This window comes from Oryzias latipes, chromosome 13 (assembly GCF_002234675.1).
Source record: "Oryzias latipes chromosome 13, ASM223467v1".
In the NCBI taxonomy this organism is placed as follows: domain Eukaryota; kingdom Metazoa; phylum Chordata; class Actinopteri; order Beloniformes; family Adrianichthyidae; genus Oryzias; species Oryzias latipes.
The window spans coordinates 25,812,071-25,838,197 of record NC_019871.2 but is presented as its reverse complement, the minus strand read 5'-3'; the positions used below and the strand labels follow the sequence as shown (position 1 = coordinate 25,838,197).

Sequence of the window (26,127 nt, the reverse complement as noted above, 5' to 3'; positions counted from 1 at the left end):
GACTTCTAAAGCCTCCCTGCTGCTCCTCTTGCAGCTCAGGAAAAGTGGCACAATGGAGATAAAAGTTCACCTGACCCCTCCCTTTAAATCTGCCACCCAGCTTGTTTTCAAAGACAGGAGCATGCCCAGACAGGCTGCTTTCAAATGCACCTGATTAGAGAAAAGGTTGCTATTTGTGCCACATTGTATGGATACTGGATACGATCCAAAAATGGTTCCTTATTAGTGGATGAATTTATGATGTTTTCTGCTCCATGACTGCTTGAACTCCTGTTGGAGAAGTGTGGCGTAGATGGTGTTGAAGTCCAAATTGACTTCCCCGGGTTCTTTAATTTGGGTTAGTCAGAAGGATCCTGTAGTTGAAGGTTCTAATAATGAGACTTTACACTGTGAAACTTTGGTTCGCCTCTGCAGAGGGAGAATTCAACACAGCTGCTTACAACCTCTCATCTCAGTCTGTGTCAAAAATCTCGCCTTTTTATTGAACACTCGTATCCTGTTTCACAATACATGATCTCCTTCCTACACATTCAGCTTCTTACATTGTGCCAAAGAAGGAGGTGTTTTTGACAAAGCATAAAGTTTAGCACAGGGTTGCTCTTACCCACATCATTCACTGCCCTTTTAAGGCTGCTGCTGAGCGTTCTTTCAAATTTCACAGTAGAGACCTATTCTTCATCAGGCTTGAGTTTACAACACATTTATAAATCAGTAATACATATCTGATTATGATTTCCACAATTCCAGTACTAAATATTTGATTATAATCTCCTCAATGGCCTGAAGGAGTTTCCAGGTCCTGAGCTAAATGAGGGATATTTAATCCCACTATGACTCCACTGACTGGAAGTTGGGGCTGCACTGGAAACTGACTTCCAGTAAGGCTTGCTTGCAGTCTGAAGTGGAAACACCTTCTCGTCGAGTGAAAAAGTTTTGTTCTCCGTGTCAGTGGAGAAGGGGTGAGGAATCTGTGTGTGTGTGTGTGTGTGTGCTTGTGCCTGTGCGTTCTCCCGGAAAGCGTTCCTGTACTCTTTGCTGTGTTGTAATGTGGAGGAAGAGTCAAGAGCTGTCACGCGCTCATTTACTCTCCCTAATCTGTTTATCTCCAGCAGTTATCCCTCGGCTCTGTAGTTCTGCGTGGAGCACAAACATTCGAACTCGAGAGGTGAAGGTTGTTATGAACTGGACAAAAGGAAAGTCCACCGGTTGTGCTCAAAGCTTGCAATCTAGCAGCACATCCTTTTTCATCCCCTTTGTTGTGATTTGAATTTTATTTTTTTCACTGATAAAGATAACGGAACAAGGCGAGCTAAAAAAAAAATGTACACAGCTAATAATAGTTCTACGTTTTCCAAAAATAACCACATAGCTCTGCCTAGAGTATGAAAAGACTTGTTGTTGCCATGGTGAGACATTCTTTTTTTCCCCCCTACCCTGTCATGTTTATGCTAGAATAGAATGCCTTTCATTCAAATGGAAACAATAAAATCATCTGGATGCAGAATGCAGTTTCTGACTGCACGCCTTAATTTCATTTTATTTATTTAATGCAAGAGTTTAGGATATTTTCTCAAATTGGTGTTAAAAAAAATTGGAAAAAAGTGGCTCTTTAAAAAAAAAAATCAATAGTCATTACTTGGTTCTTTTATTTTTTTATTTCAACCGTGCACGTCCTGAGACAGCCTTAATTTAATATCTGTAAGTGATGTAATTTCCACCGTTCACATTACAGATAATATAGCTCAAATTATTGCCAGGGGGTGCTGGGTAACTCCCTTCGGTAATTCTGCTCAGACAAAAGTAAGAAACAGGGCAATGTCACATAAATAACTTTCCCGCTGAGTGGTGCACGTGAAGATTTCGCAGGTAGAGAGGAGAATTGACTACTCTGTGCATGTCCTTTTGCCAGGCTGAAAATGCATTCAACTAATGACTTAAGTTGTAATCATGTGTCAGTTGCTCGACAGAAATCGAAAAGGGTGAGCAGCTTTTATAGAAACGCTAAACCCCCACCCTGCTCCCTTGTAGGGATGAACCCCCATCAGTCTCTCATAAACTTCAGATGTGAGTGATAATGACAGCAAAACAGGGTCTGAACCGTGACTGATGGGACCATCGGTGGATGTAATAGTGAGAAGATGGCCGTGTTTATGCGCGCATGCCTGTGTTAGATGTAGATAAAGAGAGCAGTGGCTCCAAACAGAATTTCTGTCCCCATTCTATATTTAGCATGTCTGCCGGGGTAGGCAGAGGTTCTCTGAAATGTGAAGATGACAGGAGCCTCCTGAGCCAGAGGTTATGAAGTGACATCTTGACGTGCTTGTGCCTGAATCACACTCCCACACACAGCCAGCCCAAGACTTCTGACATTCCAAACCCAGAGACATTTTCGATATTTGACATCTAGTTACCATACGTTCAGGCTTGCGTTTTTTCTAGCTGTGACATACATTATTCTTCAGCATTATCTCTCGGCATCCCCCACCCCATGTTTCATCTCAGCTTTGAAAATATTTGTCTTCAGAGAGTGTGTGAGAAAACTGGCAGCTCTGCTTGGTGGGGTTTTGGACATGAGAGATATTTCAGGCATTTGTCAGTTAGCATAAGAGGAGAGGAGGGTTGTCAATCTCACCTGTACTCATGAGCATTCACAAAATTATGATTTTTCAACTTCAACCTTTCAGTTTTTTCACTTGCACACACTTTAAGGAAGCCCGCAATTATAATCTAGTTGTTCCAACGCCGTGCTCGAAATAGTAAGGATGACCTTAAAATATGCACAGTTTTCAAATGACCTACAATGTCAGTCACATCCAGAACAAAGTGCAGATTCCTGCAATGAGCAGATTGTATTACTGAGGAGCTAAAGTGGCCGATCTAAATGTCTCAGCAACGATGGTGCGGCGCGGAATACAAAACCTCCCACCAAGGGTGACAGACGAGGGCCCGCAGAAGATTAAAGGTGCCCAAAAGGAATGACCCTCATCATTAACAAATGCTGATTTGCCTTCAAATGCTCCGTCACTGAATGACAGCAAACTTTCCAAAAATAACAAGCTATCTTATTTTTGTACCTTGGGGATTTGTCATGTTTCATTGATTATGGTGCTTTTAGACAGAAAGCCTTTGTATTCCAACGCAGGGAATCGAATGCAATGTTTGTGTGCACCTTCATACAGTAACAGCCTTTATTCCTGGCCATGGAGGTTTGAGTTGCATGAGGTAAAAAAACAACAAAAAAAAACATAAAGGTTACAATGCTGGCATTATTCTTAGCCTTTTCCAAACACGACGGCTTCTACAATATCTCTTTTTTTTCTTTCCGTACTGTGTTTTTGGCCACACCCACATTTTTCCAGCCACTCCAGCCAGTTTTCTGTATAGGCCTTTTGTCATACAGATGTTGTTACATGTGAGACACATGCTTTGACAGGGCCGGGGTTTGTGAGGGGCTTCTGACCAGTGGTCCCTCCCCCTTTCATCCTTCACGGGAAAAAATGACTCCCAGATTATTTTGGAATGTATGAACAGGAACTGCCTATTTCACTTTACTGCTAATCTTTGACAGATGTTCTGGGGAGGCTCACATTCGCAGTAACTGAAGCCACATGTGCAGCCTCCACACACACGACTTCCACGCAAGCACCCTGAACTGTGGAGCTCTTTTGGGAAAGACTGAATGAGGCAGACATTTTGTGTTGTTTCGGCACACTTGCAGCAGCTTCAATCTCATCGACAATCTCTTGTGCTGAAAATAAGAGATGCAGGATCTGCCTTTTTATGGCAGGCGTGAAGAAGATGAGTTAAAGTCTATCATTTAATATCATTTAGTTTTATGGTTTCATGAGTGGTCAACATTTTTGACCACATAAAGGACAATTATCTGCTTCATGCTGAGTGGGAATTTTTAAAATTCAAAAACTGCCATTTGGGGAGACCACAGAACCCACGTAGGAGGTTTCCAGCTAATGGTAAAAGTACTGAAACCTTCCGTTTCACTCCTACTTTGGACATTTTTTTTACATTTTTTAAATAAAAACATTTTTGTCATAAATCATTGAGAAACAGCTCCACACAATGTAGCCATAAGTTTGAGGAAATATTGAATCATACAAATTAAAGTTTTTACTATTGAACTACCGGTAACTGAACGAATATGTCAATATCTTAGTTGCATGTTCAAGAGAAAACAAGCAACATTTGCAAAATGACTCTTTTAAGACCTGCCAAAATACTTTTATTGAATTTTATTTTTAGGAAAGTTTGATTAAAAATCCATTTGCCAATTGTTCATTGCAAGGATAAATTCTGTTTAACCAAACATTTTTACAAAGGTAACACTTTTAAGTGTTGGAATCCAGTCGTTTAATTAACCCTTTAAGCAAGACAAAATCAATAATTGTGTTGTTTGTTTGTTTCCTGCTGCTTTTTCCTTGGGGAGTAATATACACATCAATGTTTTTGATAATACGTTTTCTAAAGGTGCCCGACCATTTGCTTAACCCTTGTGCTATCTTAGATGACCCCCCTTTACATTGACGTGTTCTCCCTACCATGACAAAAGTGGATAAAGGTGGAAAGATTTCATGTAATCCACGGACACCAGTGGGGTTCACAAATCATTGAAGAAAAAAGGTTCAGCGCACTCTGTAGTGGGTCTAGATGACCCAACTTCCAATGTTAAAGTGCCTAGGAGAGCACAAGGGTTACACAGGGAGTTAAAGGGTTAAAGAATATGCATTCCTTTTTTTTAATAAAAAGTAATGAAAAACTAACCCCTAAAAATTTGATTTAAGGAAACGTTTTTCTTAAGGGAAGATCTAAATAAAGATTTGTTTGATTTGAATCCATTGAAATCTGTAAACCCGGCTCTAGTTCATAGTGTGATAAACATTGAGGCTAAAGACTTGAACATTCTAATGTGTGTCATCTACATACATCTTTGGTGTGAACGTTTATACATTGCTGTCTCACTCATTTCAAGACTCCCCACTATTAGAAAAAGATGTTATTCATAAAGGGTGACTGTCATTCTGATGATCTGTTTGAGGGAAAATGAACACAAAGCACATTTCAAGGTTTGCCTCTTGTTTGTCCTTCATTTATTTTTACAGAAAAAAGAGCAAAACAATGAGCCTTTATTGGACAGATATGGTGAGAAAAAGAAGTTTTATTCTAATAAATAACAAGCATAATAAATGAAGGTGAGCTGTTGCCAAAGACTGGTTCCCCACCATGTTACTTTAGGCCGTTGTGTCACGCACACCATCACCACTGCAGTCAGTAACAACACTCCAACCAGCCCGCAGTGGCTGAGTCCAACTTCTGGGACTGCATCCTCCAAAGAGTTCTGCCCCTCAGAGAATATACAAGACAAATGGAGCATAGTTGGTTTATGGAAAATGCATTACTATGTCCTGGGTTTACTCATAAGGGATGGCTCTTAACAAATTATGTAATAGCTTAGGAATGGGACTAAGCTACAAGAAATGGATTTTGAGTTTACTAAACTTTTAGATGGACCAAACAAGAATCACACTGCCTTGATCATTAAAGACTTACTCAGATCATCTTTAGATCTATTGGAAAAGCATTCCCAGTGTTTTCTTTTATTTATATATGATTATGATGTTTATAGCCGAAATCAAAAAACTTCTGTCGTTTTCTAGGACCTAGTTTCAGCAGAGCAGCAGGAATTCAAAAGAAATTTGCATCTGTAGGCTGAGTTGTAGGCGGGGCTTTTGGTACAAAGTTTCCCCCTCCCCATTTCCCATCATCCATGTTTACATGCTCTCCTGCTAGCTTACAGCCCCTCACAACCCAAACCTAATATTTCCGATGCAACAAAAATTACAAACACTGTTGGAACTATCCACCTGTACGGTTTTTATCCAAATACCAAATTAGACGAGGAAAATAAAGACGTTAATGTATCTATTTGATTACAAGAGGATGCATCAGAATGGAGCAGCTACCAGCTTTTTCCAACTGCATTTTTTTCATCTGCTCCTGACTCACTACGATTTATTAAAAAAAAGCTCACAAACGCATTTTTAAGATGAATTTTCTTTTAATGTGTTCTCCATCATCAGAAAAATGCTACGAGAACATATTAAAACACCAACAAAACCATTTTATTGGAGTGGGTCTTTGAAATATTGACATTAAGTTTTAGATTGCCCTCTATACCCTTCTGCTATTGAACTTCATCCAGCTGTAGACGTGCTCCATTTGAAACACCTGGACGAGTTTTTATGAAAATGTACAACAACTGGCACAGATCTATTCATGGGTTTTTCATGTGTTGGAAAATGTGAAGTAATTTGCAGATTGTTAGCATTAGCACCGTATTTTAATCAAAGTCTGTGATTGTTTTCTGTAATCAGTTAGTAGATCAAAGAGTCAGTGATGCTGAGATAATGCTGATGTTGTCAGTGTGATGAAACATAGAATAGTCTTGCATCGATTAATCCCTCTCAAGGTGCACCCTATTAATTCTTGGTAGATATCGGCGTTGCCTTCAAATAGGATACAAGGATTGGGGTCAAAGGTGATCAAAATTCACAGAGCTCACAAAAAGTACCATTTAAAAGTGATTTGTTTATCATGGTGGAGTTGAGATGCTATCACCCCGGAGCCCCCAGCCTTGTTGTGATGCTTTCAAATGCTTTCTGCCTTAGTGAAAATCTGGCGGTGCAGCATAAAGCCAGCGCGCTTGTCTTCTCTAAGCAGAAGGCGCTTTTGATCTATCTTCCCCGTCTCCGAAACCAGAGAAATCTCTTTGTTTTGTGTGCAGCTGTGCGATACAGCTGTCCAGGTAAACAAGCAGGTAAAAATGCAAAGTCCCCGTTACTGAGTTGCAAGTTAGCATAGTGCTTACATCAATGCCACAAACAAGGGGGGGGAAAAAACTGCACTTATTGATTAAACATTTATAGCCAATTAGCAGCACGGGGGTGACATTGGTTGCTTTAAGCCGTCACTGTTGCCTAGATGCCAAGCAGCATGACTGACCTGGAGAAATCAGGTGCTAATTTCATCTCACAGCTTCATTAAAAGACTGAACCATGATTGGGCATGTAGATAATCATTGCCAGATAAGTCATTTGCTTGCTTAAAAATTTCCGTGTCAAAACCAACACAGACAGCGCCATCCAATAACCGTTCACTTCTCCTCAGCTGTTAAGCGCTCTAATTGGTCATGGTGTGCACCTGCTAGACCCCAATCTGTGCCGTGCCTCTTCTCATGCTGTGATTACTGATTATCATGTCCAGATTTCATCTTGGACATTGAAACTGTTCCCTGCCTTTAAGATGAGGAACGGCAAGAGAATAAAGCTCCCAGCTGGACACAGGGGGAGTCTTGGTAAATCCACAAAAAGCAAAGGATTTCAAGAAAATAGCTAGGATTGTATTATTTTTCCGATGTTTGCACCATTGCACAAAATATTGAGTCTTCTTTCCCTCTACATTGGATTCTGCGTAATACAATCACACAAATTGACTGCAGATGAATGAAATCAACTTGCACTGCACTAAAGAATGGCAGGTCAGCTATGTTTTTGCCCGCCCCGCCGCCCGCCCATCACCCTCCTTGTTCCAATTGGGAGCTGACTGAGTGAACAGGAAGAAATGTTCCACGTCGCTCTATTTAGATGCCTGCTGTTCCTTTCAATTTGAAGCAGTCTATTAGCTCAGCAAGCAGGATAGTTCATTAGGTGTTTTGAACCTGCACGCTCCATTGTCTCACTCCATTTCCTCCTTTGCTCGCCGGTCTTCCCTAAAGCGTTTGTAGCTTTAATCATCTGAGGCCACTCTGCTTCTTCCTTCACACATTCATCTTCAGTTGCATTCAGTCGCCGCAGAGGGGCCAGAAATGACCTCAAGATAGATGGTGTTTGTTTGGAAGAGAGGGATTTTGTTGGGCAATGATTACAGTGTTGGTGGACAAAGTGTTTACCTGAAGACCTGAGCACCATCTGGAGAATCCCTCATCATCGTAATGCTGGTCAGGTCTTGGCCGTGTAGCCACGGCATGTCGTATCAACCAGAAAAGTGTAATGTTGCTGTTACATTGAGCGTAAATAATGGTTTTAATCTGTTTTACAAGCTGCAGCAAACCCTTAGAAGTGACCTTTTGTTCTGCCCAATACACACAGTTCTGCTGATTATTTATTTATAGGAACAAAATCCTTTGTCATCAGAACTTTACCTAGAATAGTTAGCGTTCAGTGAGGACTGCAAAAGGCAATATTTCTGGTGCAGTCCTGTCCCGCCACTCTTGTTCTCTTGCAGAGTATGTTAGGTGATGGATGAGTTAATTATCCACCCACAATGCCAGCCATTTGGTCTTTCATAGCACAGCAAAATCCCTGTAAACTGAATATCATTGATCAATTTGTAAGTTGTCCACAAATTAAGTACGGGGTGTCCCTGATTGCAGCACTCTCTCTGATGAAACAGCAATAGAGGATTTTATCAAGCTCTATTTTAAGATGTTGCTCTACAGGAGTTAAAGGAAGCTGTTCCAGCCTTTAAACAGTGTTCTTATTGTAGTACAGTGTCATTGCTGAGAAAGCTTTTTCCCCCCTCCCTGTTGTCCTCCTACTTCGTTTCCCTTTTCTGAGCAAAGTGGTTAAGAGCAGATGGCACCACCATCTTTTTTTTCCAACTCGTTAGGCTTGACTTGTTGATGAAATGGAGTCTTTACGCTATGTCGCCCATGCAGATGTGGAGTTGTACATCTTTTATTTCACCCTCTGTCATAAACTGCACTACAACACAGAACGTGGAAGCGATACCCTGAATTAGCGTACGTTTTAAGGTTCTGTGCAGTATTTTCCAAAATCTCGTGCATTTCTCAAAGACCAGTAAGACAAGATTTGTTCAGAAACTGTGTTTATTTGTGATGTATCTGTAATTTGATGGTTCAGCTGGTACTTTATGGCACTCACAAATTAATTTGGCAGAATACTCTTGTACACTGAGTTCATTCAGCAGGGAATAAACAACGGTTTTGTTATGTCTTTAAATGGTTAATGGCGTATACTTATATAGCGCTTTACTAGCTTCTTAGAAAGCCCAAAGTGTTCTACAGTCCCATTCACCCAGTCACACACACATTCACACACTGATGGTGGCTCCACTGCCCAACACTGGCGCCAACCTAAAACCGCCAATAGCAATGTGGGCTTCTGGGTCTTGTCCATTGCCCTTTAACATATGGGCGAGCAGGGCTGGAACCGAACGTGTGATATTCTGACCAGAGGTCGACCACTCTACATGTGCACCATAACCACCCCTTTAAGTCATTACTAGTCTTTTTTTCTTCATCTATTTACAGTTTGCAAGATCTAACTTTGAAAGCACGGCTACATGATGTGAGGAAAAACTTGTGATGATATACAATAAGTGATCAATATTGAAATGATGATATGACTGGCGATGCATGAACAACTACCAAAACAATTAATAAAATATTTCCATTTTACAGCAAGTTTTATTTAAATAAAAGACAAAATCATGTAAATTATACTCCAAATGACCCAAAGGTTCTCTCCGATTAGTTAACATATGAATGGCTCTATTGATTCGTTAAATACTTCATGCTGCCATGACATTGTTTTACCATGTGTGTAAATATTTAAGGTTACCAATTATCACAGTTTATGCCATCTTTAGCGACATGGCTATCGCACAGGCTGATATTGCCATAATGATAAATTTGGAATTTTATGTGAGGGCCTATTAGAAAGCATCCTATGTTTTCCCTAGGAACAGATAGCAGCTTTGCACACCATTCAATATTCATGTCATGGTTTGGCATAGGGGCAAAAACTGTCGGATCAGCATCAATTGTCTTTTTGCGGTTGCGGGATGAGGTGAGTTTAATTCACTAAAATAACATTGCAGCTGGATTTGACAAAAGTATACATTGTGCAGCTTTTCTTTTTATTATTCTCACGCTTTCTGTCAATACAAGACATCGTTTTGATTTTTGTGCATCTGTCATTGAGATGGAAATCAAGAGTGTTTTCATTTGGCTTGATTGGCCGCCTTGGATCCAGAAGAGCTGTGAAGGAAACAGCTGAGTTGGCAGATTCAAGCTCTTAAAATAATTACACTTGGCACGATGACATTGCTTTGTCGACAGGTCTAAAGTTAAAAGGGGAAGCTTTAGGAGTTACAGCGCCACAGAGGCAGTCTGTTATTGTTGCAGCATGAAATGAGCGTATAATTTCAAAAAATGTATTGAAAGTGGAAGTCAAAAGGAGGTTTTGGCCACCGACTCATGATACTCAAATTCTTTTTACGATTAGGAGATGGAGACGCTGTTTACTCTATTAACCTTTTCCCTCAGTTGCACTCTTGTCATTGAACAATGTGGAAGAGGCCGAATCCTTGTTGGCCCTTTTGCTAATGAGGCAATTAAGCCTATCCTGCTTTGGTCGAGCAAAGGGTTGTTAGAGCAAGTCATCTGCTGCCTCAGCTAACAGCAAGCATCTCAGTCCTGCAGCAGTCAGAAAGCATAACAAGACCTCCTCCGCTGTAGTGGTTGCCCAGTCCTTGTGGTTCTACCTCGTCAGCGTGACCCATGGCACGAGCAGCACGGGGCTTTGTCTATCCAAGCATGCTGCACTTCAGCAAATGGAAGGCAGAAAAAAACAAAAACATGTCCACTCTTGGAGTGATGGAAATTGTATAGAATTGGTACAATTTAATGTTTTTTTGTGTGTGTGATGCTACATTCACATCAGGCTTGGCAACGTCTTCAAGTGACTACTTTTAATGAAAGGTCTATGTAAACATGCGTAAATGCGCCTTTTGGGCTTCCGCATTCAGAACTCTCATGCTCACATGTCGCTACGCAAACTTTTAAGTCCGTTTTCAGTACCTACGTAAAAACACGCAGCCCTTGAACACGAGTTGAAGCGTTGAAAATCAAATCAGTTGAACTTTGACCAGTCAATGTCTCAGATTTGATAGTCACTTATCAATTTTGTCCCTTATATTTCCCAGAAGTCTTAGTCATTTGAAAATTGAACATTGGGGAGAAATGACTAAAAATGGTTTGTGTCCAGTTGGAATCGTATGACACAGAGTCTTTCGTATACTGGAAGGAAAAAGCCTGCAGCAAGATTCAAGAGATTGGCACCACTTTTTTTGCACCACTGTTTTTTTTAAGAGTTTTCACACACAAAAAACATTTGACATATACTCCCTGATAGTCATTAATTCTACAGTTCTGCTGCTTCTCATTAAGCCATGAATGCAAATTTGATTGATCTTGTTCTTTTTTTTTTTTTTTTTTTTTTTTAGGATATACTGTCAAACAGTGTAACCAAGTGGGGAGGCTGTTTGACATAATCTAAATGAATAACTTGATTTTGATGTTTTTGATATATTCCAAGCATTTAAATAATTGGATACTACTATAAAAAATGTAAAACATAGATATATCAGACCCATTTCACATATCAAATAATACATTGATTAGAATATAAATAAAAACTCGGTGAGGTAGATTTAACATAACTGTAAATTTGTCTGCACCTGCTGACAATATGCGCAGAGCAATGCCCATGTGTCACGGAAAAAGAGAAAAACAACCGAATGCAAGCATTGATAGACTGTTGCCGTGTGTTTTGTCGTGTGTTTGGATGTCAGACATTCTTTTGAAAAGCCTGGAATAGAACATCGTCTGCCTTTCCAGGTTTCCAGGTTAGCAGTGATGCTTTGAAAAGTGCTGATGCTCACAAAAACACCTCTTTTACCTTACAAAGATTAACACGCCTCTTCTGTCTCTGCATGGCAACTGTCTGCTTTGAGCAGCTGTTGTGTCAAACAAAAAGGGCCAGCATTAGGGCCCGAGTTAATGTGTTAAAGGGATGCACAATTCCAGCAAGCGATAACTGAAGGCTTAAGGGTGCTCAGAAGGGATTACGGTATATAGCTGTCTGTCTTAAAGCCCGTGCTTAATCGCCATACTGTTTCCCCCTCCACCATTTTTCCTCCTGATTTCTGACACAATGCATGAGATAAAACATCTTACTCAGTGGGGAGTAAAGATGGCTGCTCATTAGCTGCGGAAAGGTGTACTGAACCAGAAACCGGAGATGTCTAGGCAGATTTTTTTTAATCAATTCTGGTCTTTTGAAGCTTCCTCTACATTATATGGCTGCCACAGCCTATCAGATAAGATTCAAAGGGACTTATTTAGGCCCGCAAAAGTCTTCTTAACACTTGAGCACCATGCCGGGGGGGTTTCAGGAAAGAAACAAAAAGAACAAGCACTTTTCTGCTCAGACCTCAGCCTTTTTCATGTGGGTTTCACCACCAACATATTTATCTTTGCCATGTGACTCGATCAATACAGAGTGATTATCCATGCTTGGTGTGAGTAGCCTGGCTGAAGGATGGCAGCGGGGATGGTTTTTAGTTACAGGACACTAAAGGTGCATGGTGGCAAGGGTGCCAGACACACTGAGCTGTTAGCAATGATACGCCCTGGAAAGAGAGCATGTGTTTAAAGCTGGTAAAAATTAATGACTAAACACTACATTTAATACAGCATTTCTGCGCTCTGCCTTTAAAAGGCAAAGTGTCCCGTAAGATAACTCAGTGGTGTTTGGAATTTGAAGTAAGCTCTCCTGGCACGATCAGAGCACAAAACTCTTTGGGTTTTTTCAGCAACAAAACGCTTTTACATAAATGTTGGGAAGCTATAAATCACAACAAAACATATCAACATGTTCATCTTCTAAATCCATACTTAATTCACAAGCAGAACCTGCAAAACAACAAGTTTACATTTTCACATTTTATTTTGACCAAAATGTTGTAATACCGTCAGTAATACTGACTGAAAGCATTGACCCAACCATAGGCCTGGGTGTAAACAGGCAGGGTGTGAGGGTTAGAATCTAATTAAATATTCCTTTGACTTTGTTTTTTTCTTGACCCTGCTGCTTCAAGTCATGAGTCAAAGAAGGGGAAACGACGGAGAGAAAGTTGTTCATCTTTACCTTTAGCTACATAATACATCCACCCAACAGCAAATAGATTTGACCTCACTCTGTAGTTTATCTAATAACATATCAAGTTTAACTGCCCGTATATATAAATATATATATATATATATATATATATATATATATATATATATATATATATATATATATATATATATATATATAAATATATATATAATATATATATATATATATATATATATATATATATATATATATATATATATATATATATATATATATATATATATATATATATATATATATATATATATATATATATTTATATATATATATATATATATATATATATATATATAAATTATATATATATATTAGTCTAGACAACATGAAATGCAAAAAAAAATGTTAAAAATAGCAGCACTATTAAAAATCTTTTCTTTTAAAACACAACCTGAGTTAAAAGTCAATTTAATGATTATGGTTCAACAGACTGAAAACTGTAAACATTTTATGACCAGTTACTGTTGTAGCCGTTTTCTGACCATTAAATTCAAAATAACATAAAGATTCCCTGAACTATAAAATGTTTCTCGCCTAACATTTAATACATTGTTTCCTAAATAATACGATTTAAGAAATTTGCCAGTTTACATTGATTTATTTTTTTCATTTGTTTTATTATTGTTTTGATTTGTCTTCAAAAATAGTTTGATTTCTTTATAGGGAGTACCGAGAATCATCTTTATTGACAACATGATGTCATAGATTTATTTGTCATATTTAATGACACAAAAACCAATTTTATCTACACACTCATTATTTACCTCTGCATGTTCCAGCTTTTTTTCTTTAAGGGAAAGTGAATGCTGTCATGTGCAGAGGAGCAGTTTCATCTGCTCTGTCCAAGGCGCAGACGTTTTGATGTATTATGACAAACATGATTTGAGTGCATTAGCATGTGCAGCGCAATATAAGCTTGGAAATCCTTCATTTTCTTGGATTCTGTTTTTTGTTTATGACTACCAGTGGTTGAATTTACTTTGACTTTAGTTTTTCATTTCGGTCACACTATGTTCCTCACTATGTTTGACTGAAAAGTTGTTTTCTGCTTTGCTAGTCTTGCACCAGAACAGAACCGTGGATGATGTTTCACTCGACTGCCCAGCCTGGTCATTAATTCTAATATCATACTTTCTACTCCATCCATTCTGAGCCACATCTTGACTAAAAGTAATCATAACTGTACAAATGTGTGTATGCTGCTGCAGGAAAAACACTGCGAGTGCAGAGGCGAAGTCCATCAATCTTGAAAGAGGGCATCTTTTCCTTCATCTCATTGTTGGAGGATCTTACGCAGCACCCTCCCTTATCCTGAGGGAGCAGGTTTCTGAGCCGAGTCACTTACTCTGCTTCCTCTTCCCTGGTCTCTGTACCTTTTGAGGTCAACAGCAGGGGGGTAAGGGTCCCAAGCAGACTGCCTCCATAACTCGCTGCCTTCAGTTATGTGTCTACATGGATGCTGCTGTCTGTGAGCTTGGCGTGGCTGAGTGATTTGTGATTGAATCTAATGGAGTTTAGATAATCTGATTCCAAAAAGATGACATTTGTAATTTGTTGCAGTTACTGTAAATATGCAGTAATCACAAATGCTTATAATGTTCCAGAGTTATTGCACTGTCCCCACTGTGACATCAAAATTATGCAATTTCTTCATGTTTTACAGAATCATTGATAGAAATGAACTCCACTTAATTAAAAGCTCTTTCAGGAGTGTGACATCAATTACCCATTGAGGCTGGATTGAGGGTTACAATTTTCTGCAGGTAATCAGCACTTTGAGTAATTGCTTTCAAAAGTAATTGCCCAAACCCCATATCAGAGGTTGGGGTAAGGGTGCTGCATGCGGCTGATGGGATATGACTGAATGCATTGATATGCTTTAGCAACAGTATGACCAGAGGACATTAGTGCAGGCTAATACTCAGTCATAGTTGGAATAAATGCGGTTGGGTGATATGCGTGGAAGCACATAATGCTTTTGGGTCAGAGGCACAAGGGGAGGGCGCAGCAGAGAGGCTGGGAGAGAATCTGTCATTGATCTGGTAACATTAGCCTGAGCTGCAGCCGTAATGAAGCCGGCCGGCGCTGTGACTTTTTTTGCAAGTCTGCTGTGTTTGCGCTACTAATAAATGCTGTAAATATGTGCATTTGGAGAGTTCATATCACACTGTTGAATTATAACTCACATGAACACATATGAGTCACTCAAAGAGTGTGTTTGTGTGTACTCCCAAATGGCCTTATGCGCTCATCTGTTATTTATATATATTTGTGCAGGAGACTGTTTGTGTATCTGCCTGTGTGTGAATGTTTCACAAGGTATGAATTGTCACTGCGTGAATACACCAGGTCTATGTGTTTCCCTGCTTTCGCCTGTTTGCTTTTGTGTGTTGCGCTTGTGTCCATGCACGTGGTGATAGAGCAGGAGAGGGTGCTTGGCGACTCATCCATCATTTTCCCCCTGGCCCATGTTGCCCTCAGAGGAGAGCTGCTCTGTCACTGTGACATTGGGCCCATTTTGGAATAGAAAAATGGAGTCCCTAGCCCCCTTCCCAGGCCTGCTAAAATGCAGCAATCCCTCACGCCTTTCAGGCTTCAAACCAGGTTTACACATCCAACTATTGCGGAAAGAATTTTTAATCAAGGCGAGCACTTCATTTAAGAGCTTTTGTACATCTACAGCTGATCTATAACACATCGGCAGGGAGGGGCATCACCTTTGCTGACTTAAGAGGAGGTGATGGAAGGGACGACTTTGTGAGCATCCCACGTTCTCGCCGCCCCTTGCCTCCCCATCGCCATTAATGTAAAGGGTGAGTCAGCACGAGCAACTGCAGTAAAGCAGCCCTATCAATCTGTTTATGCTCGTCTCTGAAGAGACACAACAGCATGCCAGACCACTGCTGTGGTGGGCATGAATCCTCCACCTCAGCTCACAGATTTTTTTCCAAGCACGACAAAGCACTACTGTTCATTGGACACACCCTCCATCACTGCAGAGGGGAATACGTGTCATGGTCAAAGAAATGCATGCCTGGCAAAAAAAATAAAAAAATAAAATTCATGACAGTAAGACAAGCCTACTTACTTGACACATTTTTTATTTATAGTGTGTATTTTGCTGCTCCAAACCAAGCCTATTGTCACCAGTTACACCTCTTTTTCACTAATCAGGAGTGTCACAGAGTCGTCCTACCACCTGAAAAAAGTTTGATCCCTGAAAGAAAAAAGCAACATAATTAGTTTTTCCTATAATAAGTCAAATAGCCTCAAAAGCTCAGAAGACAACACTAAAAGTCTGTTTCCTGCAGGGTCGGGTCCTATCAACAGAAAGTTCATGCTGCAGCAATGAAAAGTATGTTAGAGTTCTTTTGATTGACAGCTGTTGACCCACATGGTCCAATGCTAATCGTGAACAGCTAGGTAGCCAAATATGGGCCTTTTAGATCCAAAAAACAAGGAAATTGCAATTTGAGAATAACCAACCGTATTTTCTGAACTAGGGCACATCATATATGAGGCACATTAAGCCAGACAAGAGTCAGAGATAAATCCTTCAGACTGTTTGACTGTATAACCTGTTTGTATATGTACACGTTAGCATGCTAGAAGGGTTAGGTACGTTAGAAGAATTAGTCACGTTAGAAGAGTTAGTCACGTTAGAAGAGTTAGTCACATTAGAAGGGTTAGGTACGTTAGAAGAGTTAGTCACGTTAGAAGGGTTGGGTACGTTAGAAGAGTTAGTCACGTTAGAAGGGTTAGGCACGTTAGAAGTGTTAGGCTTGTTAAAAAAGGGTTAGGCACCTTAGAAAGAGTTAGCCATGTTGGAATGGTTAGGTATGTTAGAAAGGTTTTGCATGTTAGAAGAGTTAGGCATGTTAGAAAGGTTAGGCGTATTAGAAGGGCTAGACACGTTAGAAGGGATAGCCAACTTTGCAGCACGTAAAATAACAGACTGAAAGGCTACCATTAAAATAAACGTTACTGTTACTGCTCATTTCCAACCTCGTTAGTAACGTGCAAAAGGAAATTGGTGACACAGGAAAAACAAACGTTACTGTAACTACGCTAACTCCCAACCCTGTTAGTAACATCTAAAAATAAACAGTACGGTGTAGGTACCATAACCATTTGGCCTTCGACAACCGTTCAGGGTCCTCCGACTAGTGCTGACGTCATATTATTTGATTGGCTGTCCGTTGGTCTGGTGACAGATCAGATAGTGATTGATCTGGACAAATTACGATACTAACATAGAAGAAGATATGATCTGGTCCGTTGTAGACAAACAGAGCTCAGACATGGAGCGAAATTATCTCCTAAACGAGCTTTTATTATTGTTATGATTATTATTAAGTGCATTTGCAGCAGAACGAACACCGTTCTGAACCCTTCGGACTGCACACTATAACAAAGCACCTGCCTGCCTGCAAACAAGAAGCTTCGAGACTCCAGCTGCTCCTATCAGAGACACGGTTCACTTGTGTGGTGCAGCCACAGATCTTTTTACAAAGTGGGTTGTGGCAAAATCTCTCCATAAACACCACAAAGAATAATGTCAGACGCAACTTATGAGGGAAAAGAACTTTAGATAACAAAAGAAAACGTGAAATGAAAATATGTAGAGCCCGAACAGATCTCCACGCTACGTAGTTTGTCCAAGTGGGGCTACCTTAGTATGACGTCATCCTCAGTCGCAAGGACCCCGAACGGTTATTGCAGGCTGAATTGCCATGGTGCCTACGACGGCACCGCTACACATTAGCTATGTTAGCATTTTCACAAAAACGCCCAAACTTGTTTGCAATTCGTAAAAAACAGGAGACTGACATCGGACACAGCGCCATGTACCTCTCAAAATCTTTTTGACATCAAAAACAACCAGAATTAAACTTTTATATAAACCACTCCAGATAATAAGGGACGCTGATGTTTTTAAAAAAAAAAAAAAAAATTTAAGTGCACCTTAATCTGCGGAAAATACGGTAACGGTCATTAATTTAAATTATGGCAGATTTTTTTTGTTTTGTCCTTTCTTCTTCAACTATGTAGCAAAAGAGTTTAAATTGATTTGTTTTGCTTGAATTGCAATTCTCCTTTACTGTGCATATTGTGCATTGTTTTCTGTTGATTCTTAAACAATAAACAGGGTGTGTGATTCCCAAGGTAGTTTTTTATTTCTTTAGTATTGAAATAAATCGACTTTTCTAGACCCAGAATATGATCCCCTTATAGTGAGTCTAACACGAGCACAAGTATATTTTTAAGCACAAAGTCTTCAAAATTGCAGTAATAATATTTTTCTTTCTTCCATGAAGTTTGGAATTTTTAAGCTTTGACTTCAAAACCATTTTTACGTACATATCATTCAGAAACGAAAAAGTCAAAAACTGAAAGCCTTTTAAAGATGTACAAGCACAATCATTTGGCTTTTTTGAACAGGAAACCTCCCAAAAACCGAATTTTCTTAGAACGTTATCAAAATGTTTTATTTAGAAGGTGTACAGACATTTGAAATGTAATAACTCCCAAAAAAACAATAGATTCTTTTTACATTTGGGACAATTAGTGAGCATCTTGCAAATAATTAAAACAGTGTCATAACCGGAGCTATGATAAGTCTGTAAATGCACACAGACTAAACTCTGCTACCTGCTGTTATTACATAACTGCACTCAGCACATTTTAATGTCATTTCTCTCAAAACAGCACCATGCTGTCGCAGAAATGGCTGCAAGTGGGTTACAGACACAGTGAGATGAAATGACGAGAAAAAAGCAGGATGCTTAAAGAGGTAAAAAAAAGAGAGGAGAGGTCGGGACAGAGGAAAACATGCCCTTTTGCTCCCCTCTTCATTCTCACATGTTCTACCTTTTTGCTCGGAGAACAAACCGCACTCGCCTGAGATAGAAAGATCCACTGACATAAAGCTAGAAGTCCATACAAATGCTCATCTTCCCCTTCAGCCAAATATATCAGCAAAAACATCAATTCTGACTCCAAAACACAACAGCAGCCACAGACAGCTGACTCACAGTTTTGATCCCCCTTGCCTTCCCCTTATAGAATTTTTTTCACAGTGTTTACATATTATTAAGAAACATTTTCTTAAACTAACGGTCTCAGAAATTCCTGGGTGTGCCTGAAGATCAGTATCTGAATCTTTTATTTCCCTTTAAATCGCAGAAAGACTCACATTCCCGCTTAGGCTAAATAAAGGTCCACACCTGATAATAATTGGCATGACCCTTTTCACTGACGTCCTCAGTGACATACCTGTATTGTATTTCATACGACTCTAAGAATAACTTCCTTCCTGTTTGTGGATCGATAATGTGGCATGGCCTGTAAAAGATATTCCATCCCAATAAAGCTAGAAATTGTAGAGAATTCCTGTTAGGTACGCTGAAATCAATAGTGTGAATGTTAATGCAAGGCTTTCTCTTCCTGCTTTACTGTCTGTGCGCACTTCTATACTTCAAAATCAGATTTGTCAACCCTGAAGGTCTTTTTTTCTGTGCAGAGGTACAAATCTCATTCCCAGTTGTATTTGGAATTTGCATTTGAGTTTTGCGTGTTTCTCCGTGGCCTCTTATCTCTGCTTCTCACCAGGAAGGAATAGCACATTTCAATCATTCTGTCATGGGAGAGCTATAATCTTTTCTTCTGCATGGCATATGTCCTTCCATTCCTAACTAATCCTTATTATGCCTCAGAAGCGAAGGTCATTGTCAAAGCCGAGGGGTGATTAAGTTAATCCACTTGTTTTCTGAATCCGATTTACCTCATTTTCCAAACTAGGGAACAATGTTCCGGCACAAAGACATCAAGATGATAGTGTGGCACACATTAAGGAGGAGGGCTCCTACACTAGACAGCTTTTTATTATCTCGATATATAATCTGCATCCCATCCTGCCTTCTAGTTCCATCAGCGGATTTCTAATGACTACCTTCAGAGCTATCTCCCGTATGATGTACCAGAGTGAAAGTGAGAGCAGGGTCCACAAGTTAAAAGCGGCACGATGATCCCTCTCATTCTTGAATCAATATGTCACTGCAGTATAAGCCAGTAACAAAGCAAAGCCTAGTGGCGTGGTGAGTAGGAGTCTGCTCTGCGGCCAGCAAGCCTGGGTAAGTTACGCACTGCAGTGGCATATACAGTAGGCTTCATTAGCAGGTCCCCCTTTAAAACAGAATGGGTTATTTACAACAGCACAGTGCAGAGACAGATGCTCCACAGGTATTATACTACAGAGATTTGTACAAATAGTTGTGCATTCCGAATGTGTGTGGCTTTGTGGGTTCTGGAGGGAAGCTGTAAAGTCAGCAAATCAGGCTCAACCTGTAATAAATCCTGGGATAAGCATACCTAAAATCAGCGCATGAATTAAGTGATAAAAATTCATCCCCGTGCTGGGCTGTAGTATGTTTGCTTATGTGCGTGAGAGAAAAAAAGATTAGCTTAGCTGCCATTCTGTAAGTAAGATCATAAAGAAGAGGCAGTGCATGCGCTTCTGCACATCTTTGCTAATGTGTCATTTCAGTGTATCTTCATTTATGCAAGACTAAATTTATAAAAAGCTGTTTGGAAATGCATTGGCGTGCATGGCTGTTAGTGCAATATCGTAACCATTTGCTAATGTGTCATTTCAGTGTATCTTCATTTATGCAAGACTACATTTATAAAAAGCTGTTTGGAAATGCATTGGCGTGCATGGCTGTTAGTGCAATATCGTAACCATTTGCTAATGTAATACTAAAAAGAAAAGGAAACAGTACTTAAACATGCAGGCTTATTTGTCCTTATTTCATCAAGTACTATATGATACTCAAATATTTTCAGCTACTATCTAATGCTATCTTCTGAGAGTTCTCTGTAATGTGACCCTGATGCTGTAGGCCTGTTATAGGCCTTCAGCTGTACAACAACAAAAGGAGAAGAAAGAAAGTTCAGGAGATAAAAGGTCCTGCTTTTGGTGTTAAAATTATTTCTAGCTTGGTTTTAAGAAGAAAAAGGATAGTTTTCAAAAAATGGTATCTAGAAAAGAGTTAATAAAGGCCAACCATAAATCCACTGCCTCCAATGGAAAAACGATTTAAGCTTTAATGTATGAATAAATTGCGTTTTAAAGACCCACACCGATGAAAATGTGTGCATTTCTAAATATATATATTTTTTATTTTGAATCAGGAGCAGACAAAAAAAATGGTGTTTCACTACAGTACTCAAAGGCAAATTTCTAATAAACTCTTGCTGTTTTGCAGAAACTATGTCGTAGAAAACAACACAGGTTTTTGATTTTAGCAAAAAATTGCAAGAGTAAAGCTAAAAGATCACTGGGAACGCTTTGAAAATAGCTAAAAAATGATTGGGGTGAGTCTTCAAAGGACAAATTTAGTTTGTTCTCATCATGCTCCCTAACAGATACAACCCTATTCTTCTGATTACAAAGAGTAGTAGTTCTACTTAAGTTTTGAGATGCAATTCCTCTCTTTTTTTTTGTAGAGAAAAAAACAAAAGATTGTAGTCAGGGTGAAGATAACAGCATCTTGCAGCTAGCATATTTGTAGTGGAAATGAAGATAAAAAAAAAACAAGATAGAACACATCTACAGCTGTAAATGAATTTCACAATGTTTTGTGTTGTCATGATGTCCAAGCCCCTCCCTTCACACATTAGTCATAGATGTGCACATCTTTTCCAATCATTTTTATGCACTCTAACTTTTCAGACAAAGGTTTCTTTGCATGCATAAACGTAAAACAGCAGGGCTTGGTTTCCTCTTTTCTGTAGAGGTACAAAAAAAATACTAAAATATTACTTCAGGACTTCTGCGGGATCCAAAAATATTACCGCTAGCTAGCAAATTCATTTAATCTGCATTTAATCTGATACGATTCTGTTCTGGGTGATAAGATGAGCTGACCTTTAAATGGACTACTGCAGATCTGCAGAAACTATGTCACAAAAAACAACACGGGTTTTTTAAATTATTATTATGATAAAAACTGCATGATTATAATCAGTGGGAACACTTTTAAAATAGCTCAAAATATGATTGGAGTGGGTGTTCAATAGTTATCAAGATAAAGCCAACAAGCTACAAATACATTCAAAGAATGGATGGATTTTATTATGAAAAGGTTGAAAATAAAAACCTAAATCCTAGTTGAGAATCCTCACACAAGTCTGTGTTATTCCTTCCTTTTTTTAGTCTTACACCCCCACTGTTTTGCAAATTAACGTGCAATCATCCCACTCCAAGATCACTTCATAGTCCTACACCGCACAGAGTAAATAAAACACACCAAGTCAGATGGCACTGGGGATTGTGGGAGCTTTGGTTCCTCACTCTTGTCTTCAGAAACACCCCTCCACCTCAAAAGATGTCTGTCATAATGTTCTTGTCCCGTCATATGACTGTCTCACTCCCACACCAAACAGTTATGATTGCATAGCTAAAATAAAAATGTTAGAATGCTTTTAGGTGCTGGAAGTGACAGACTTCACTGTAAACAAACTGGAGCCAACTATGATGAGATATTCTCTCTTTTTTTTTTAGCTTTCAAGAGTACAAATGAGTTCAATATGTGTAATTTTTTAGAAAAAATATTAGTCTATGTCATTTGTCTGTTTTTAAATCATTTCGAATGGAGATTAAGATATTTGTGCACTCTGGAAACCAGCTTAAAAAATACATTTGGAGGGAAAAAAAACTATATATTCAAGCTGTCCTCGTTTATTGAAATCACTTTCTTGGCTTTGGAAGTCAGTTTTATGCAGCCAGCTGCATGAAGTATGTTTTACTTGGACTCATTAAGGGGAAAGCTTTGCAAAAAAAGCGGTAAAACCTTACATGAAAAATCTGCTTTAATCTGCTTTTTAGTCCTTCAACTCAAATGGCGATCTGTGCTGCCAATGGAATTTCTGCTTCTTTGTGTAGCGTGGCTGGCCTCTGAAGGTAAAACAAACCAAAAACAACAAAAACGAAGGTAATCTGCATTTTCTTATACCTAAAATGTTTTCTCTTTCACTTGCTGCCCGGGGTTTCTTCTCTGAGTTTGCCAAATCCAAAGGCAAAGTTTCTAAACTCGGCTTTGAAAGGCTTAAATCAGCACAGGAGGAGGGGGACTGATTGATCCTGAGGCGTGGAAACTGGACCAGTTTAAATATTTTCTCACCTGCGACCCAAAAGCAAAGAGGAAAGTTTGACCAAACTCCTTCTCAAAAAGTTCTATAACTGCATCCGCCATGATTAAGATTTTAATTAATCAATACAAAGAATTTAATTAGGAGGAAAAAGGATGCTTGGAGCAGCTTAATCTCAGCCTGCTTTATTCCTTTATTGCTTTCTGGAGGACTGTTTCTGATGATGAATCAGCATTCGTAGTGGCCAGTGTGGGAGCTGATCCTTATCACTCGAGTTCACATGGCGTCTGCCAGATAAAGCTCTTTGGTTGCAAATTCTAAGCTTGAGCACAGTCGAGCAGGAAGCATGGCACGCTAATGATGGAATGCCTCAGTGGCCTTTCTCCACACCTCCTCATGCACTGTTACAGTTTGTTGATTAGCTTGTTTGACATATTGTTTGAACCCTCATGGAGTGACAAAAATTGGACATTGTTTCTTGTGTTGATATTACCTTTATCTAGTTTTTTTTTAAAGACCCACTCCATTCATATTTTGATCTATTTTAACCCTTGTGGTATCTTTTGGATACCACAAGGGTATCCAAAAGAGGCACTTTAACATTGGGATTGGGTCATCTAGACCCACTAGACAGTGCGCTGAACCGTTTTTCCTCAAAGATTTGTGATCTTCACTGGTGTCCATGGATTACATGAAATCTTTCCACCTTTATCCACCTTTGTCATGGTAGGAACAACACGTCAATGTAAGGGTGGGGTCATCTAAGATAGCACAAGGGTTACAAGCGTTCCCATTTGTCTTTTCCCTGTGATTATGCTGATTAGCCAAAATCTGAAAAACCTGCGTTGTTTCCTAGGACATATTTTCTCCAGAGTGGCAGTAGTTTTAGTTAATTAGAAATGTTTTTGAGTTGTGTGCAGGACAGCTAGAGTGGGGCGATACCAGCCGTTGACACTCTGTCTCGCAAGTTTACAGCTTACCAGTGCAACAACAAAACTCAAAAGATGTACCTGGATCTATTTGTCTGCAAGTGGATGCATCAGAATGGAGCGGATCAGGGAGCTTGTGACCCGCCCAGTATATTTGTTACGTCACAAATACGACATTTTTTAAATGGCATTCTTTGGTCTACTAGTCATGATTCACAATGAATAAAGAAATACTCAGAAATGCAATTCAAAGCTTATTTTTCTTCCTCCATCGTCATAAAAAGAAAATGTTGAAAACACCTCAAAGAACGTTTGCTAGAATGCGTCTTATGTGGTTGGTGTATTACAACTTAAATCTGTTTTTTTTATTCAGTGGACTAACGGCTGGCCTTTATTAACTCTTTCCTATAATACAAGTTGAGCTGAATCTGTCCAAGTCTACAGCTCTCAAGCTAAATCATCGTCTACTTTGAGACTCTGCCTCTTCCTACAAATTATCTCATGTGTCACCTGGGAGCTGGAGCCCAATGATCCATTCTAGCAAGAGAGACACCTCCCCATTACTCTAAAGCTGGGCTTGGCACACCCTTACACCGACATGCTGGTCAACGGCAGGGCAGGTGGACTTGTAAATTAAGCCAATAGGCATTTTGGTGCATCCATTGCTTGTAAATAAAAATAAAAAAAATGTGGTCAGTTTGATCGGCCTTACCTGCATACACAACAGTTAAGGCACCATTCAAAGCCTTTTATGTTTAGAATTCTGTAGAGTAGCTGGTAATTGACATTTATGTCGCAAATGAGACATAAAACGGGGCTTTAAATTCACATTTCACAATTAATGCTTCACTTAATTTCACAATTCACATTGACTGTAATCTGATGTAGTATTTAGTGCAATCTTGGAACAATCAGATCATGGCATTTACATAAAAAAAAGAAAAATCAAAAAGAAGGATTTTACTTTGAGAGCTACAAATCAGAAATCTGTTTTAAAAACCCAGATTGATGCAAATACGCATCAAACTGCTTCCGCTCCAAACTTAATTTAGCATCTACCTGACAGCAAAGCAAGAGGGATTTTCTTTTTAAATTATTATTATTGGAAATAAATGGAAGTGCCACAGGGTTGAAGTAGATGGGATTACAATGTTTCTGACTTTCTTTGGACTCATTTTTCTCACTCCTCTCAGGTAAATGTGAACACACACAAAAAAAGGTCCACAAATGGTTGTTTGTCTTCACAGCAGCTTTGCAACCTGTAGTTCTTGGGCTGAGAAGAGGATTCTTTGGTTTTTGTGTGTCTCTGCACTGTTTACACATCTGGCCCAGCCTGCACATTCACACATTCCCAGACCTTTCCTTGCCTGTTGCTGATGGCCTGAAGCCTGTGATACCTCTTCAGGGCCTCACACAAGCTGAAAAGGAAAATCAGGAAAGAGTGTTGATGTGGAATAAAGGGGACATTATTCAACCAAGCACCTAAGATGAGCTGGTAAAAGGAGGTTCATTAAGAAAGGAAAAAATAAAAAGTTATGGGAATGGTCTGTACCTACTGGACTACCCATGTGTGTAACTGTCTGATGTTGTGTTCACAACAAACGCAATTCGTGTGTCAAATTAATGTTGGCCACCTCTCATTAAACACGTAAAATTTGCTGCTCAACGGTTGGCCAACAAACATTTTTAATAAAATTGACGGGAGCGTCATTGCTGCATGGAAGCATTGACTGTATTGTATATCTCATATATAGTCAATGATGATAATGAGAGATCAGGTTTATTTGTTCTGAAGAGCTCTACGTCTCCACATCTGGGTTCATGACATCATTAAGAGCTTTTCCCAGTATGATGAGGTTGACCATCCCCTGCAGGAGCTGCGTCCAAAATACTGCCTCCTCCATCTTGGTTTTGGACTCCAACCACTGATCATGTCATCAAGACGTCACGGGCCATAGCTGAGTCCCTGACTGGTTGACGTAACGTGAATT

The 26,127-nt window shown here is 39.4% G+C and overlaps 1 protein-coding gene across 1 annotated transcript in view; it reads left to right on the top strand.

Annotated features, from left to right (window-relative positions):
- The window catches only part of clmp (CXADR like membrane protein), an 81,651-nt gene that overhangs the window by 650 nt on the left and 54,874 nt on the right, over nt 1-26,127 (top strand). The gene's annotated exons all lie outside the window — the stretch shown is intronic.